The 14815-nt window shown below is 53.9% G+C and overlaps 7 non-coding genes across 7 annotated transcripts; 2 read left to right on the forward strand and 5 right to left on the reverse strand.

Moving 5' to 3' along the window:
• Positions 1–1040: 1040 nt before the first annotated feature.
• On the reverse strand, positions 1041–1112 carry TRNAE-UUC (transfer RNA glutamic acid (anticodon UUC)). The gene has a single exon. It is a non-coding gene; the product is annotated as a tRNA-Glu (tRNA).
• Positions 1113–2694: 1582 nt separating this feature from the next.
• TRNAC-GCA (transfer RNA cysteine (anticodon GCA)) lies at positions 2695–2766 on the reverse strand. The gene has a single exon. It is a non-coding gene; the product is annotated as a tRNA-Cys (tRNA).
• A 3627-nt stretch (positions 2767–6393) lies between these two features.
• Positions 6394–6475, forward strand: TRNAS-GCU (transfer RNA serine (anticodon GCU)). Its single transcript has one exon. It is a non-coding gene; the product is annotated as a tRNA-Ser (tRNA).
• A 2213-nt stretch (positions 6476–8688) lies between these two features.
• TRNAI-AAU (transfer RNA isoleucine (anticodon AAU)) lies at positions 8689–8762 on the reverse strand. The gene has a single exon. It is a non-coding gene; the product is annotated as a tRNA-Ile (tRNA).
• Positions 8763–9348: 586 nt separating this feature from the next.
• Positions 9349–9422, reverse strand: TRNAI-AAU (transfer RNA isoleucine (anticodon AAU)). The gene has a single exon. It is a non-coding gene; the product is annotated as a tRNA-Ile (tRNA).
• A 3211-nt stretch (positions 9423–12633) lies between these two features.
• TRNAT-CGU (transfer RNA threonine (anticodon CGU)) lies at positions 12634–12707 on the reverse strand. Its single transcript has one exon. It is a non-coding gene; the product is annotated as a tRNA-Thr (tRNA).
• Positions 12708–14255: 1548 nt separating this feature from the next.
• On the forward strand, positions 14256–14339 carry TRNAL-UAA (transfer RNA leucine (anticodon UAA)). The gene has a single exon. It is a non-coding gene; the product is annotated as a tRNA-Leu (tRNA).
• Positions 14340–14815: the final 476 nt, after the last annotated feature.

A 14815-nucleotide genomic window follows, 5' to 3' on the forward strand; every position in this document is an offset into this window, starting at 1 on the left:
TAAACACCCCCTCTGGTCTGGACCTAACAGCAGTGTCAGCGTTTGCTAGTCGGGGCTCTGGACAGCACCTGCACAGAGGGAGATGGCAACTGCGGGACGCCCTGACCCACTGTCCCAATGTCTCCCAGCAGAAAAGAAAACAAAAGAGGCCAATGCAAACAGCCCCCTGGCAGCCAGGGAGTCAGCACGTCGGTGGGTGGGACAGGACGCTGGGGTCCGAGCTGGTCTCTAACTCGCTGAGTGCCCTTGGCCCATTCAGTGAATCTCTCCCTGGCTCTATGGCCCTGTCTGTACAGCAGGGACAGCAACACTCACAGCCCCACAGGAGGGGGCTGGTTTGATGCTTCACCCCATGGCCCAGCAAGGAGCCCCCAGGCTCCCCCTGTGTTCTGGGAGCCAGGTTTGCTGTGTGAATTCTGTGGGGCAGGTGAGGTGAGGCCTAGGCACGGGGATTAGTTACCAGTTTCTCTGGCCCTGGGGCACTATTGCGCTCACAGCTGTGGTGGCCAAGTGGTTAGACTAGAAATCCGATAGGGTTTCCTTGCGCAGGTTCAAATCCTGCTCACAGTGAGGCCTGTGTTTTGGCCACACCCCTAACCTGGGCAACAAGCTGCACAACCCCTGAGCCACTCTCCCTGCCCCCAGTCAATCCCTTTCTGCGCCTTTCCAAGAGATACACGGGCCATGGTGCCTCATTACGGGTCCCTGAGCTCTAGGGGCTGCGGGCCCTTTGTGTCTCTCAGCTGTAGAGGAAAAGGCTTCATGCCTGGTCACTGCTCCAAGCTTGTTTGTGGCCAATGGGAGCTGCCTGCTTGAAGCCCTGGCCAGTCCCCACAAGCTCTTATTCACCCCGGCGTGTGACCTGTGCCCCCTGCGCAGGGAAGGGGCTGCCTGAGAAATGTGCTTGGGTGCCAGGAGTGTCTCCCAGCGAGAGCCTGCCTCTGGCACCCCAGCCCCTCCCTTTCCTCAGCCCACTGGCCCTCCCTGTGATGGAAAAGGGCAAAGACTTGGCAGATTTCATTAATACAGATGAGGCTGGCTTCCCTGACTGGGAATTGAACACAGGCCTCAGCAGTGAAAGTGCTGAATCCTAACCACTAGACTATCAGGGACATGTGAACCAGGCTCTTTCCTTACCTAAACTAGCCTTTCACAGGAAGTGGGTCTGGCCCACGAAAGCTCATCATCTAATAAACCATCTGTGACGGACCGGGCCGTGTCTGGGCACAGCTGAGGGCATCCACTCAGGGCGAATTGCTCAAATCCGGGGTTCCTTACAGCCCCCGACTGGCGACCTCTCCACACAGGCCACAAACCAGTCTCACAGAGCGCTTCAGCTGCCTGCCTGAAGTCTCCCGAGCAAAACCCCTCCGACACCCCAGCAATATCCGTGCCCCAGATGGCCCCGGGCCTCATACACAGGTGGGGGGTCCTAGCACCCAATCCCACCTACCCCGAACAAGTTCTGTCCGGTTCCAAGAAACCAGCCACAGATCCCTGGTCAATTTACCCTCTGGACCTTACCCACAAATCACGCTGGGCCAATCCTTTAGAATCTATATCTAAAGGTTTATTATTACAAGAAAGAAAAGCACGAGAGTAAGGTTATTAAAGTACAGTACGTTACATGCACCGAATCTCCCAGTTCTCGATGCAGGCTCTAGCAGAGATGTTACAGCTGCTGGTTTAAAAGTTCTTATTGCACATCCTACGATCAGGATGGGTTCACAGGTCTTCCGGGCTCTTCAATCCCTGCAATGCTGCCTCTGGGATGAAGTGCTGAGCTGAGAACAAAATGGCATCGACCACATGGCCTCTTTATACTCCTTCCTGGCCTCTTCTAGTCTGCAGCAAGTCACCTGGTCAGAGGCCAATCTCTATATTTCCTGCTGGCTGCCCTCAGGTGACAAATCCCATTCTTTGGGTGTGTCCATAGCCTATTGAGAGCCATTGTTCCACAGGGCTTTGCTACTCAGCCTGTCCATAGCCATGCTTAACCACATTCGCAGAAATATTCAGCTTCCACACAGATTACAGATTCCTACCTACACACACAGACATTATACACTCACATAAATAGCGTACATAAGATCAACAAACAATAATCTCCCATTCAATACCCCACATGGCTCCCCCCACACCAATTTCTGGGGCCAACACCCCCACCTAGGGGTGCAGCAGCGATCTGGCTGCTTCCCTCCAATTCAGCAACGTGACACCATCTTGTTAGTCTTTAAAGTGCTACATTGTCCTGCATTTTGCTTCAACTAGCCTTTCACAGGCCACTTTCTGTCCCCTTCAGGACACTGGTCCTTTTTCCATTGCCCAGAGGGGACAAGAACAGAAACCAAACAGAACATGAGAACAGCCAGACTGGGCCGTGCCAGTTGCCCAACTAGCCCAGGATCCTGTCTCACGACAGCAGCCAATTTCATTGTCCCGAGGGAATCCTCGGGACAGACACTTGTTAAGTGATCCCTCCTGTCACCCATTCCCAGCTCCTGGAATACACTAACTAGGGACACGTGCCCTGTCCATCCTGGTGAAATGCCATTCATTGTGGCCACCAGGGCTTCCAAAGTTGAGTAGCTCTGCATTAAGGGTTCTTATTAATGTCAAGAACCTCAAGCAATGTAAAGCCAGAGTGTGATGGAACTGGAAAGGAAAATATTTACACTAGAAGGAAATTTTCCAAGAGGGCACTTGGATTTGAACCAAGGACCACTTGATCTGCAGTCAAACACTCTGCCACTGAGCTACACCCACACAGAAATTGGCATCTGCAGCCAATGTTGGGAACTGGACAAGGAACAAGAGACAAGAGGCTTTTGTGTAACTCCCATCCCATGTGCCACCCTTGGGCTTGGTCTCCACACTGAGCAGGCGGGTGGCAGGGGTCTGATGCTGTCACAGCTGCAAGGCAAGTCACCCACCTGGCCCCTGAGCTCCATGTGGGCAGCAGCCAGACAGTGTGAGTGGAACAGAGGGTCGTGGGGGGCGGGGATTTGTATATTTTAGGAAGGGTCCTGAGTCCTGGCTCCCAGCCACGCACCTTGGCAGAAAGACCAACGGCCCCTGCACAAAGCGCATTGTGGGAATAAGAGTTGGGGCGGCAGGAAAGGGGCCGGCCCCTCAGCACCAGTGAGTAGGTGGGAGAAGATGGGAGTGAATCCTGCTACTTCTCATGAGCAAAGGCAGCACTTTTCCAATGCAGCTAATTCTGCCCCACCTGCAACCTGCCTCCAGTGCTCCTGCCACTGTCTGGCCCAGGAGGGCTGGTGTCCAGCAGCTCTCTGCCCCAACGTGGATGGTTTTGGGGAGAGCAAGTAGGAAATGGGGGCCGGGGCGGGAGGGCCACTGGAGCCACTTAGCCCCCTGGCTGGCTCTGCTAGTAAAAAGAAAAATTGGAAATTTCTCTCCTCATTGGAGAATGTGGGTATCGATCCCACTACCTCTCACATGCAAAGCAAGCGCTCTACCACTTGAGCTAATTCCCCTGCTTCATTTACAGTGGCCTTCTTGGAAGCTCTTCCCTTCTCCACCGAGATGTCGGCCTTCTACGTCAGTTAGTCCTGGGAAAGGAGAAGGCTCCAAAAAGGCCTCAAGGGCAACTCTCAAGGAGACTCCCTGCAGCAAAGCCATGGGGGGGGGGGGGCTCTGAGATGGCCCCTGCCCTGCAGCCTGTCCCACCTGGCCATTGTCATGGACTCTCTGTGAGGTCACCACCTCCCAACCTCCTTTAGCCAATAAGCTGGGGGGCTGCAAAAGGCCCTTGTGATGTCACTGCCACACCCACCCCTGCCCTCCAGGGCTAATGTCCTGCCCCAGGCAGCCCCTTTGCATGGCTGAGCTGCTCCCAGGGGTGAAAGTGACACATTTCTTACAGGGACTGTTCTATTGGGCACCACCCCTTGGCCTGGGCAGGAGGGAGGGGGAGGCTCAAGGCAGGAAGTGGGGGGAGGGGTTGTGATAGGACAGTACCTGTAAGAAATTAAAACGTGGAGTGTGGGAGGCTCAAGGCAGGAATTTGGGGAGTGTGTGAGAGTGGGGGGGGCTCAGGGCAGGGGTGAGGATGTGGGAGGGTAGAGAAGTCAGGGCACAGGATCTGGGATATGGGGGAGGCTTGGGGCTGGGACTGTGTGTCGAGGGGATCCCTCTGCTCTGTGCTCCCTGAGGCCCTTTAACACACATGGACTGACCTGGGCGCAGGCCAATGAGGGGGGTTTCAGTGAAGCTACATGTAAATGGATCCCTCTAGCAATCCCTGCCAGCCACACGCACAGGGGGAGGGACTTTAGCCAAGGAAGCAGAAGCAGCCAATCTGAGGGAGGTTTAGAAGCAAAGGTGGGCTGCTGCCAGGATGGATGAGGGGATGTCACAGGGCACGAGCATGACAAGGGGAGCAGAGAGGGCCCTGCTGCACCGAGAGACATGCCAAAGCCTGGGATTGAACCAGGGACCTTTAAATGTTTCATCTTAGGCTCCGCACACTGAGCTACCATCAAACCCGTCTGGCTCATTATTAACTGTCCAGGATGTTTGGCAGCCGTGTCACAGCCTGAGTGTTGCTCAGCACTAGTAGGAGACAGGGAGGGACAAAATGGTCCTTTCAGAACAACCCCCAGCCCTAACCCCAAGGACCAGCCCGTCCCTCCATCCTCACTGGGGTCTGCTGGGAATTGCCTGGATGCCAGCCCACCCCAGTGTCAGCCTAAGGACTGACTGGTCTGTAAAAGCTGCATCCTGGAAATGAGGAAGCAGCTAAAGTGACTCTGGTGGGACTGGAACCCACAATCTTTGAATGTTTAGCTGGACATATTAACCACTACAGCTTAGAAGTCCAACGTGCTTTCCATTGCACCCCAGAGCCTCATGGGCTGGTGAGTTTGATATCTCCACTCTCTGCTTTGCAACATGGCAATTGCTGGGGGGTGGGGGTCTGTCTCTTTTGGGAGAGAAGGAAGGAAGAGGGAGGGGGCCACTGAAATTAAAGGAGAAAGCTGTAATTGGAGAATGTGGGCATCGATCCCACTGCCTCTTACATGCTAAGTGAGCACTCTACCACTTGAGCTAATTCCCCTGCCTGTGAAAGGCTTTGCTGCCTCACCCACCTTGTTCCAGAGCCCACAACATCCCTGCGAGTGCTACTTGTGAGACTCACACCTGTGGGTCGGCTAGCTCAGAGGTTTAGAGGACGTGGTGCTCATATCACACTGACGCGTCTTAAGAGCAAGCCCCTTATTTCAAGCTATAACAGGCTCGCTATTCCGACGTCCCTGCATGGGGATTTATTTCGAAGTGCTGTGTAGCCAGCCCCAAATTACAAAATAAGCTATTTCAAAATAGGCGCAGTGATTATTTTGAACTATGGGACGCACCCCTAGTGAGTTAGAGCTGAACTCTGCCCCCAGCTCCCTGCTTCACCCACCCACGTACTGACTCCCTCGCTGCCATGGGGCTGTTTGCATTGGCCTCTTCTCTCTGTAGCCAGGCTTCAGCCAGGACTGTGACCCGGCTCCCTGCACCTGGGCCCTGCATTTCTCATCCCTTCAGAGACACTTGCTAGTGGAGGAATAAATCACAGTCACGTGAGTGTAGATTATGAAACTTTGTAGCTGTTGTTGCCTTGGAAACTCCCCACAGACCTTCCCCTGGGGTCCCGGGCAGCCCGCTCACACTGCACAGCTCACTTCGAGGTGAGGGTGCTGTGTAGACGTGCCCGTCCTGTTGAGGGCCAGCCTGCTGGGGGGAGGCTCTGGCCACTTCCTTTCCTCGTGTCTCTCAGACTGTGTCTACACAGCAGGGCTACGTCTACACTGCAGGGTTTTTGTGCTAGAGCAACTGCTCTTGTGTAAAAACTTGCAGAGCGTCTACACTGAAGGCACATTTTTGCGCAAGTAAATTTATAGTGCAGCATCAGACAACAGGGCTTCTTGCACAGAAGTTATTGTTCTCCCCATGAGGAATAAGCCCTCTTGTGCAAGAACTCGCCCACAAGGAGGCAGTGTGGATGGGCAACAGGGGTTTCTTGCTCAAGAAAGCCCAATGGCTAAAATGCCCATCAGAGTTTTCCTGCGCAGGAGAGCATCCACACTGCCATGGCTGCTTTTACAGAAAAGCACTTCTCTTGTGCAACAGCACAGGGAGGTGCAGCTGTGTAGTGTGGGCAAGACATTTTGCACAAAACAGTTCTTGTGTAAGAAGTCTGCAGGGTAGATGTAGCCAGGGGGTGTTTGGGTTTGTTACCAGCACTGAGCTTTGTACAACAGCCCAGGGAACATTGTGAAAAGCCAAAACCTTCCAGCCCTGGGTGTCCTTGGCCAGTCAGCAAGTGGCAGAAAGGTTCCCTGAAGTCCTGACTTCAGGTGATTTGAAGCAAACCCTACCAGCTCAGATGAGGTGGCCGAGTGGTTAAGGTGATGGACTGCTAATCCATTGTGCTCTGCCCGCATGGGTTCGAATCCCATCCTCATTGGGTGTTTGCAGCCCTTTCTCTTACCTCTCCCAGAGGTTCAGTGCCAGCCTCTCCTGCAACCCTGCCTGCCCCACAGGGGAAATCTCCACAGAGACACTCCCAGCTGGGACCCTCAATCCCTTCTGCCCTCAAGGGGAAACCTCACAAAGGAGGCTTCAGGCAGCCAGGCCATGGGGGTCCCTGAGATGTCCCACCTGGCTGTTGCCATGGTCCCTCTGTGAGGTCACTGCCTCCCAGCCAATGAGCTGAGTTTCTGCAAAAGTTTCTTGTGATGTCACTGCTGCCTTGCAGGCTCATGTCCTGCCCCTGGCCAGCCCCTTGGCCTGTGTGAGCTGCTCTCCCTGCCCCTGTCACTCAGGGCTGGTTCTGCGGCTCACACAGGGAACATCAGAGGCTGCTCAGGGGGCCACATTGCTAGGCCAGGGGCCCTCCTGTGGGGCTGTGAGTGTTGCTGTCCCTGCTGTACAGACAGGGCCATAGAGCCTCAGGAGGCTGCAGTGGTGAGAGACACTTCCTTGGTTTCAGGAGCTAGATGAGACGTCAAGGCCCATGACTCGGAGCCAGCTACAGATACCCATGGAAAGCTGATTTTCAGAGGGGTGTGATCAGCCCTTCCTGTGTATCTGGCTTCTTCAAAGGGGCTTAATCAGGAGCTAAAGTTGAAGAAGGGACAGTTAGAAGGTGAATTTCTGTCTCTGGCACTGTCCCACCTGACAAAGAATTTACATTCCTCTGCTTTCTGAGACAGTTGGCAAGGATGCTCCACAGTGGCTGTCTCTCTCTCTCCCTCTCTGCAGAAGCTGTTCAGACCCCTCACTAGCCAATGCTGGTGTTAGGTGCAGCTCTGAGTGCTAAAATCCCAGGGGTGCAAAGTCAGAATGAAGGGGATGCATTTTGCTCTAGAAGTGACAGCCGGAGGAAGGTGGCTGGAGCAGAGCAGGGTCTGTCTGGAGACAAAGCGGAGCCTGAGGATGAGAAGGCCCATGAGAGGCAGAGACTCCAGAGCGGGGGGGCTAGTTATTTGATCTGGCAAACTGGCATGGCCCAGTCTGGCTGCTTTGATGTTCTATTTGGCTGTTCTTGTCCCCTCTGGGCAAGGGAGAATGGACCCTCCCCCCATCCTGAAGTGGACATTAAATGGCCTGTGAAAGGCTAGTGTAGGTGAGCAAGGAGACCTGCTTTATGTGTCCCTGGTGGTCTAGTGGTTTGGCTCCAGTGCTTTCACTGCTGTGGCCTGAGTTCAATTCCCAGTCAGGGAACCCCCCCCCCCCCCAACTTTTACCAACCAACTCCATAGTCAACTTTCATGGCCTTAGTCAACTTTCTTGCCACATGTTACAGCAGCTGTGACCCAAGAGGTTAACTCAGGCTCCTTTCCCACCTCTCCCTCACTGCTAAAAAAAGGGTCTAATGGTGCCAGCAGCCTTTCAGAACATCCCCCAGCCCTTCCCTCCCCCTTGGCTGGGCACTGTCTGGACTCAGGCCTCCCCAGTGCCAACCTAAGGGCTCTGGAGCGGACAGGGCAGCTCCAGGGGCAGAGTCCTTTTTTCTGCAGTAGTTTAAACCCAGCCCCTTGGTTCCAACTAACTTTACTCCTCATTTTTTGCCCTCTGTGTCTCCCCCTCCCCGCTGGTAACACAATCAGGACTTTTCCCTGTTGAAAGAACAAACTCTCTGGTTTTTATGTGGGGAATGTAGAACTGGGGAGGGGCTAAGGAAAGACCCTGGGAGGGGGAGGAGGCTGGGAGGAAGGGCTAAGGCTGGCACCTTCCTCTGATGGTCCCACTGCCTCATGTCAGGGGCCTCGGCAGCGCTGGGGGGGGGGCTCCAGGGGGAGAAGCTGGTTTAGGGGAACTTGAGCTGCTGGGCCACTGAAGCAGGCCCCCAGCAGCAGCCTCTGTGCAGAGCACACACGCTCCAGGCCTCCCAGTCATATTGAGTCTCCCCGTGTGGCTTGGGCTCCAGAGCCTGCCCCCCAGCTGGTGCCTTGAGGTAGCCACTGCAGCAGCAGGAATTTGGGCATCAGGTCCCCTGCTTTTGGGGACAGGAAGCCAAGCCAAGGCCCTTTTAGCCACTGGGGCTGTGCAGGGTGGAGCCTCCCCCTACCAGATCTCTGCCCTGCTTCCTGCAATGCTCACATTTTTGCTTTTTTCTGCTTCCCTGTCCATAGCAGGCAGCTAAAGGAAGGGAAGTCACCAAACTGAACACCACTGTGGCCAGCATGGGGCTTGAACCCATCACCTTGGTGTTATTAGCACCACGCGCTAACCAACTGAGCTAGCAGGCCTACAAAAGTGCAGTTCCACAGTTCACCAGTGGCCCTTTCAAGAAAGGTGCCTCAGGCAGCAGCAGGGACGTCTCTGATGGGGCCATGGGCGACTCACTGAGATGTAGGCTGGCTAGTGCAGAAATCAGAGGAGCAGGAGCCTGGGTGGGTTCAGGGGGGCCTTGAGCAGGAGCAGGTTCAGGGGAGGGGCTGCTGGGCCACTGACGCAGGTGACCAGTGGTTGGCAGCAGCGCTGTGGGCTGGGCACATGGTCCCAGTCTCCTGGACATATGGAGCCTCTGGGGCCTTGGGCTGGAGGAGCCTGCCCCCTTCAGGGAGCCTTGGGCCAGCCACTGCAGCAGCAGGAATTTGGGCATCAGGTCACCCCACTGGGGACAATGGAGGGAAGAGAAGAGTTTTGCCTACTCTTGGAGAAAGCAGGCCAGGCCAAGGCCCTGTGCAGGCTGGAGCCTCCTCCTGCCAGTTCTCTGGCCTGAGTCCTGCAAAGCTCTCAGCCTTTTGCCTGTTTCTGCTTCTCTGTCCATAGCAGGCAGCTAAAGTGTGTGGTTGGCAGGGACAGAAGTAGTCACCACAGCAAACAACTGTGTGGCCAACATGGGGCTTGAACCCATGACCTTGGTGTTATTAGCACCACGCTCTAACCAACTGAGCTAGCCGGCCTTCAGGAGCTGAGTTTACAAATGGCCCTTTCAGAAAGGCACCTCCGGCAGCTGCAGGGATGTCTCTGAAGCTTCCAATGGCTCTTCTCTGACAGGGTCACTAGCGACTCACTGTGACATGGGCTCACTAGTCCAGCTGGTTTGAGGTTTGGTCAAGGTGGCTGGTGGCCGGCAGACCCAGGGCAAAGAAGCAGCAGGAATCTCCTGCTGCCAGCACCTTGCCTCCCAGCTTCTTCCCTGTCGGCAGCAACCGCAGCCCCTTTTGGCCACGGCGAAGAGAAGCAGGAATGGGGCCAAGTAGCGAGTCAGGCTGAGGGGGGCAGGCAAAGCTCATCTTGTCTTGCAGGGCCACTGGCAACAGCTTCTCTCTTGTGCGCTGCTGCTGAGGAGAAAAACACCCTGAGAGGGACCAGAAAGACCAATTTAAAAGATTGTTTAGAGGGGGGGCACCTGCTAGCGCCAGGGGGGCAAGAGTCAGAGCCTGGCAGCTCCTGGGGACCACACAAGAGACCACAAGGGTAAGCAGCAAGCTCCAGGCAGGTTAAGTTTTAGGGTCCAGCCCATCTCAGCCAGGCAGACCATAGCATCAGACTGAGCTCCAGGGGGCATTGGACACAAAACTCTCTCTTTGGGGATTCTACAGATGAGGAGCCCAAAGCTCATAAAGTTGGAAGGTTTTGCAGCAACCAGCCCAACCCCAGCAAGTCCCACTGAGATTTGAACTCAGATCACAGGATTCAGACTCTGAGTGCTGCCCCTTACAACATGGGACCTTCATGAGCCAGCAGTGACTCAATTACGCTGAACTGGAGCCTCAGCTCATGCCCACTGGAACCAGCTTTGCTTGTTTTCCTTCCACCCAGAGCCCCCTTCTTCTCCTGGGCTGCAAGGAGCATCCCTGGGACGCCCTGAGACAGGCACAGGACTGTCCCATAACCAGCCCCACCCCACCGGCTTTGGTAGAACAAAGGGGGGGGCTAGCTAGACTGCTCCCTTCTTACACACTTCAAAAAGTCCATTTGTAAACAGGCCAAGACTGTGTGGCCTAAAAGATAAAGCATCTGACTTTGGGTTGGAAAACTACAGGGTTTGAGTCCCTTTGCAGTTGTGTTGACTGTGCTTGTGGGTTCTGGTATCTCATGCTTGGAAAGGTTCTTTGTAACGATATGTATCCATTGGAAGGCCTCTAGCTATTCAGCAAATCTAACCTTTACCATTCTGCAGAGAGGCAGCAATTAACTGTAAAGCCTGGGCTCACATTCCATCTAAATGGCATTTCAATAGGGTCACACTAGGCTGTGAGAAGGGGCTTGGATCCTAAGGACACCCACTGTCACCAAGTAAGAAACAGATCTCAGGATGGGTAGAGAAAACTTAGTTAACAGCATTTTGTCTGGCAAAAAACTGCTTACCAGTGTTTGTGCAATTGGCATTCTATGATTATTGTCCTCACTTTCCTATTGTTTGTCTGTGTGATCACTGTCTGGTTTGTAACTGTTTCTCTCTGCTGTATCATTAATGTTGCTGGGGGGAAATCAACAAAGGTGGTGCAGTATGATTGGTTAGGTAAATCATAATAGTATGTTATCTTTGGTTAGTAACATTAAACTAAAATAATTGGTTAAGCAGGACTCAATTTTCACTCTATAAACTGGGGTCCAAGAAGGAGACCAGGGAGAAGAAGGAAAAGGGGAAACGAGAAGAGGAAGAAGGAGGAAAAGGGAAAGGAAGGGAGAAGACCAAGAAGGAGGAGAGAAGCCCTGGAAGCAGAACTCACCTCCAAGGCAGCCTCAGACCAGAGCAGCCAGGACTCCTCTGCATGATTGTTGAAATGGTTTGCTGTGTGAATTCTGTCAGGTGACGTCAGGCCTGGACACTGGAATTATTTATCAGTTTCCCTGAGCTGTTAAGTCTCAGAGCTGTGATGGCCGAGTAGTTAAGGTCTCAGAGCTGTGATGGCCGAGTGGTTGAGTGGTTAAGGTGTTGGACTAGAAATCCAATAGGGTTTCCCTGCGCAGGTTCAAATCCTGCTCACAGAGAGGTCTGTGTTTTGGTCACACCCCTTCCTAGGGCAACAAGGTACCCAAACTCTGAGACCGGGGAGAAGAACCTGCCAGTCCCATTAGAAGGGACACCTGGGCTATGTCTACACTCACAGCTTCTTCCATGAGTAATATGCAAATGAAGCTAAGTTTGGAATATTACTGAGCCTCATTTGCATAGCTAATGAGCCACCATTTTTTTCCGAAGAGACTCTTGCACAAGAAGGAGCGTCTACACTGCCCCTTCTTGCACAAGAAAAACCCTCTTGCGCAACGCTGTTACACCTATTACTTTTCACTAAACACAATTATCAGACTGCCCAGTGCACATTCCTACCTTCCTTTGTGCTCTAATTACTGGCCACCTGCCTTTCACACAGATCATTGATCCTTGTGACTTTCAGGTACATTCACATGGCAGCTGTTTGAACATAATGTGCTTCTATTGCATGATCAGCACCAGAGTCTCCGGTTGTGTCTACACTGTGAGTTTTCTCAGCAAAAGATGTGCTCATGAGCAGGGCTTGCCAAGCAGCGGGGAGCTCTGCTCGCCAGCCACGTGCTTTCGCATGGTTCTGCGCTCTGCGCACACGCAGATCATTCTGCGCATGTGCAGATCGCTCTGCTCCAGCTCTTCCGGGATGTAATTACTTACATCCACGGGCGAGTAGATTACATTATTTGCAGAGCCCTGGTAATGAGTCATGATCTCATTTGCATATTTTCTGACAAACTGGTTTTGTGCTAGGGTTGTTGTGCAAAAAACAAGCAGCATGTAAGTTTTCTGTTTTTGCAAAACCCCCTTTTTCTGCAAGATCAGGATACCTCTTTTTTGGGAGCATAAGAATCTTGTGGGAAAAGGGAAATTTGTGCAAAAAAAATGTTCACACTGCTTGTTTTTGCACAGCAATCCCATTGGCAGAAAATATGCAAATGAGATTGTGACTCATGCAATTGAGTCCCTCATTAACATATTTTTTACAGAGAAAACTTCTAGTGTAGCTGTAGTCTCTATGAGCCTCACTAAATCAAACACCTAGGGAACCTCCTGCTCTTTGCTACTATCCTACTCCCACTGTGAGGGCACCACCAAGCTCAAGTGAAGGTAAAACCAACTCCAGATACATGTTGAAGAATGGTGGGAAGAAAAGACCCATTGACCTGGGAACAAGGCACCACTGGGAGTTGAACCCAGGATCTCCTGCTTACGAGGCAGGCGCTTTAGCCAACTAAGCCATGGTGCCCTCCTTGGAAGCAGCCCTAAAACTGTTCTACTTTATGGTGCCAGTCACCCCCTTCCCATTCCAAAGTGCAGCCGTTCCCCATTCCCCTCCAGCTCTTGCCATGACTCAAGGCCTGCGCAGGCCAAGACATTTGATTGGCAGCTGGTACCCAAAACCTTTGTGTCAATTGTAGCACCAGGCCCCAAAGGGACAGACCCAAGGCAGCCGCCTGGTCCTAAGGCCGGGCCTGCAGCCAGAGGGAGGGAGAAGAATCTCTCCTTTCAGCTGGAGTTGAATCAGCCACCTAAGGGCACTTGCCGAGCACCCGCTACAGGCCTCTGCTCTGCCAGCTGAGCTATGGAAGGTGCCTGGGGCAGGCTGCTTTGCCTATGTTGGCCCTCTCATGAGTGCCAGGGCAAGAGCCCCCCGAATGGGAGGGGCAGAGGAACCCAGCAGCACAGGGGTGTCACTGGCGCTTCACCCGCAGAAGGACCCTTGAGTGATCCAGGCAAAAACGCCGCGTCTCGCTCCCTGCAGCTCCCCTTGCTGCCCTGGCAGGCGCTGCCCCTTCTCCCACTGGCCTGGGCCTGGCCTCCCTCCCCCGCCCGGCACCACAGAAAGCCCCTTGGCGTGAGCCTGGGCAAGCTTAGGCCCTGGGCTCTGGGGCCAGCCCCGTTGTGTGTCAGAGCCCCCTGGCCACAATGCTACTCCAGGGGGTCTGGTTCCAGGGCCTCCTAATCCCAGGGACTGGGGGGCTGGAGGCCTTTGCCCTGGAGCCTCAGAGCTCCCTCAGTGCCACCTTCCAGGAGGGGGAATCTCCCGCAGGGCCGGTGCGATGTAGGAACCTCTCCCAGGGCAGTGCCCCCAGCCCAGTCCCTGCCCCTTGCGGGGGCAGGTAAGAGATACCCCCTCCCCTTCCCCAGAGAGCAGCCCCCCAGGGCTATAGGGGCGGATCTGGCCCTGGGCTGCTCCCAGCAGAGGTGGCTTTGATCCCAGCCTGGGTCCAGGGAAACTGCTCCCAGCTCCCAGCATGTGCGAGGTTGGGGGAGTGAGCAGATCAGCGTTTGCAGATATTTACACTTATTTGCATAATGCGGATGCAGATATGCAGGGCTCGGCACTTAGGGCAATCTACCCGCCCGTGGTGAGTAGATTTTAGCCCGGTGCGGTGCTCAGTGCAGTCTGTGCATGCACAGTGATATGTAAATAAAATGTTACTGGTCTGGCAAAAGTTTGTGAATGGTTTGTCTGTCCATGGTATAAACACAAAGGCTGGAAACACTGGCCTGATCCCTTGGGGCTGGCCGAATGCAAGGCAGGGAAAACACTGGGTGAAGGGGGGGGATATTTTCCCCACCAGGCCTCTGTCCCTCGGAATACCTGGGGACGTTGGGTTTTGTCTCATTTTTCTTCCCTTTTCCCTGCTTCCCTCCTCGCTGTGAGGAGAGGGCAGCTCTCGCCCTCGCGGTGGGAAGCCCTGGTACAGGGATGGGACGGGCAGATGCTCTGAGAGGGAGTCCCTGGGCTGTTTGGGGAGAGAACAGTCTCATGTCTGCTCTCCTACACACCACCAGGATGGCCGAGTGGTTAAGATGTTGGACTTAAGATCCAATAGACATTTGTCTGCATGAGTTCAAACCCCCACTCCTGGTAGCTTCCCTTCTTTGGTGAGACATTGATCAGGATGGCGTTTAATCCTGCTGTAAGGCAGGGGACTGGACTTTGTCTCTGAAGGTTCCTTGGGCTATATCTGCACTGGTGGGTTCTTGTGCAAGATCACATCCATGCTGGTGTGTGAGAGCTGTGCTTCTGTGCAAGAGCACCCATGGCAGTGTGGATGCTCTCTTGTGCAAGAAATGCCTGTCCTGAGCTCCTGCGCAAGAAGCCCTTTCTTACCACAAAGTAGGAATAAGAGATCCTCCGGAAAAGGGCTTTTTTCCGGAGGATCGGGGCCAGTGTAGACGCTCTTTTCCGGCTTTTCTAAAAGCCGGAAAAAAGCGGCGGACATTTTTGTTTAAATGCCGCGGGGGATATTTAAATCCCCCCGCGCATTTCCCTATTCTGACTTCTCTCATTTCCATAGCTATTACGGGTTATGTGGCCAGTGTAGACACAGCCAAAGTGTGACA

This window comes from Pelodiscus sinensis, chromosome 31 (genome assembly GCF_049634645.1).
Source record: "Pelodiscus sinensis isolate JC-2024 chromosome 31, ASM4963464v1, whole genome shotgun sequence".
In the NCBI taxonomy this organism is placed as follows: domain Eukaryota; kingdom Metazoa; phylum Chordata; order Testudines; family Trionychidae; genus Pelodiscus; species Pelodiscus sinensis.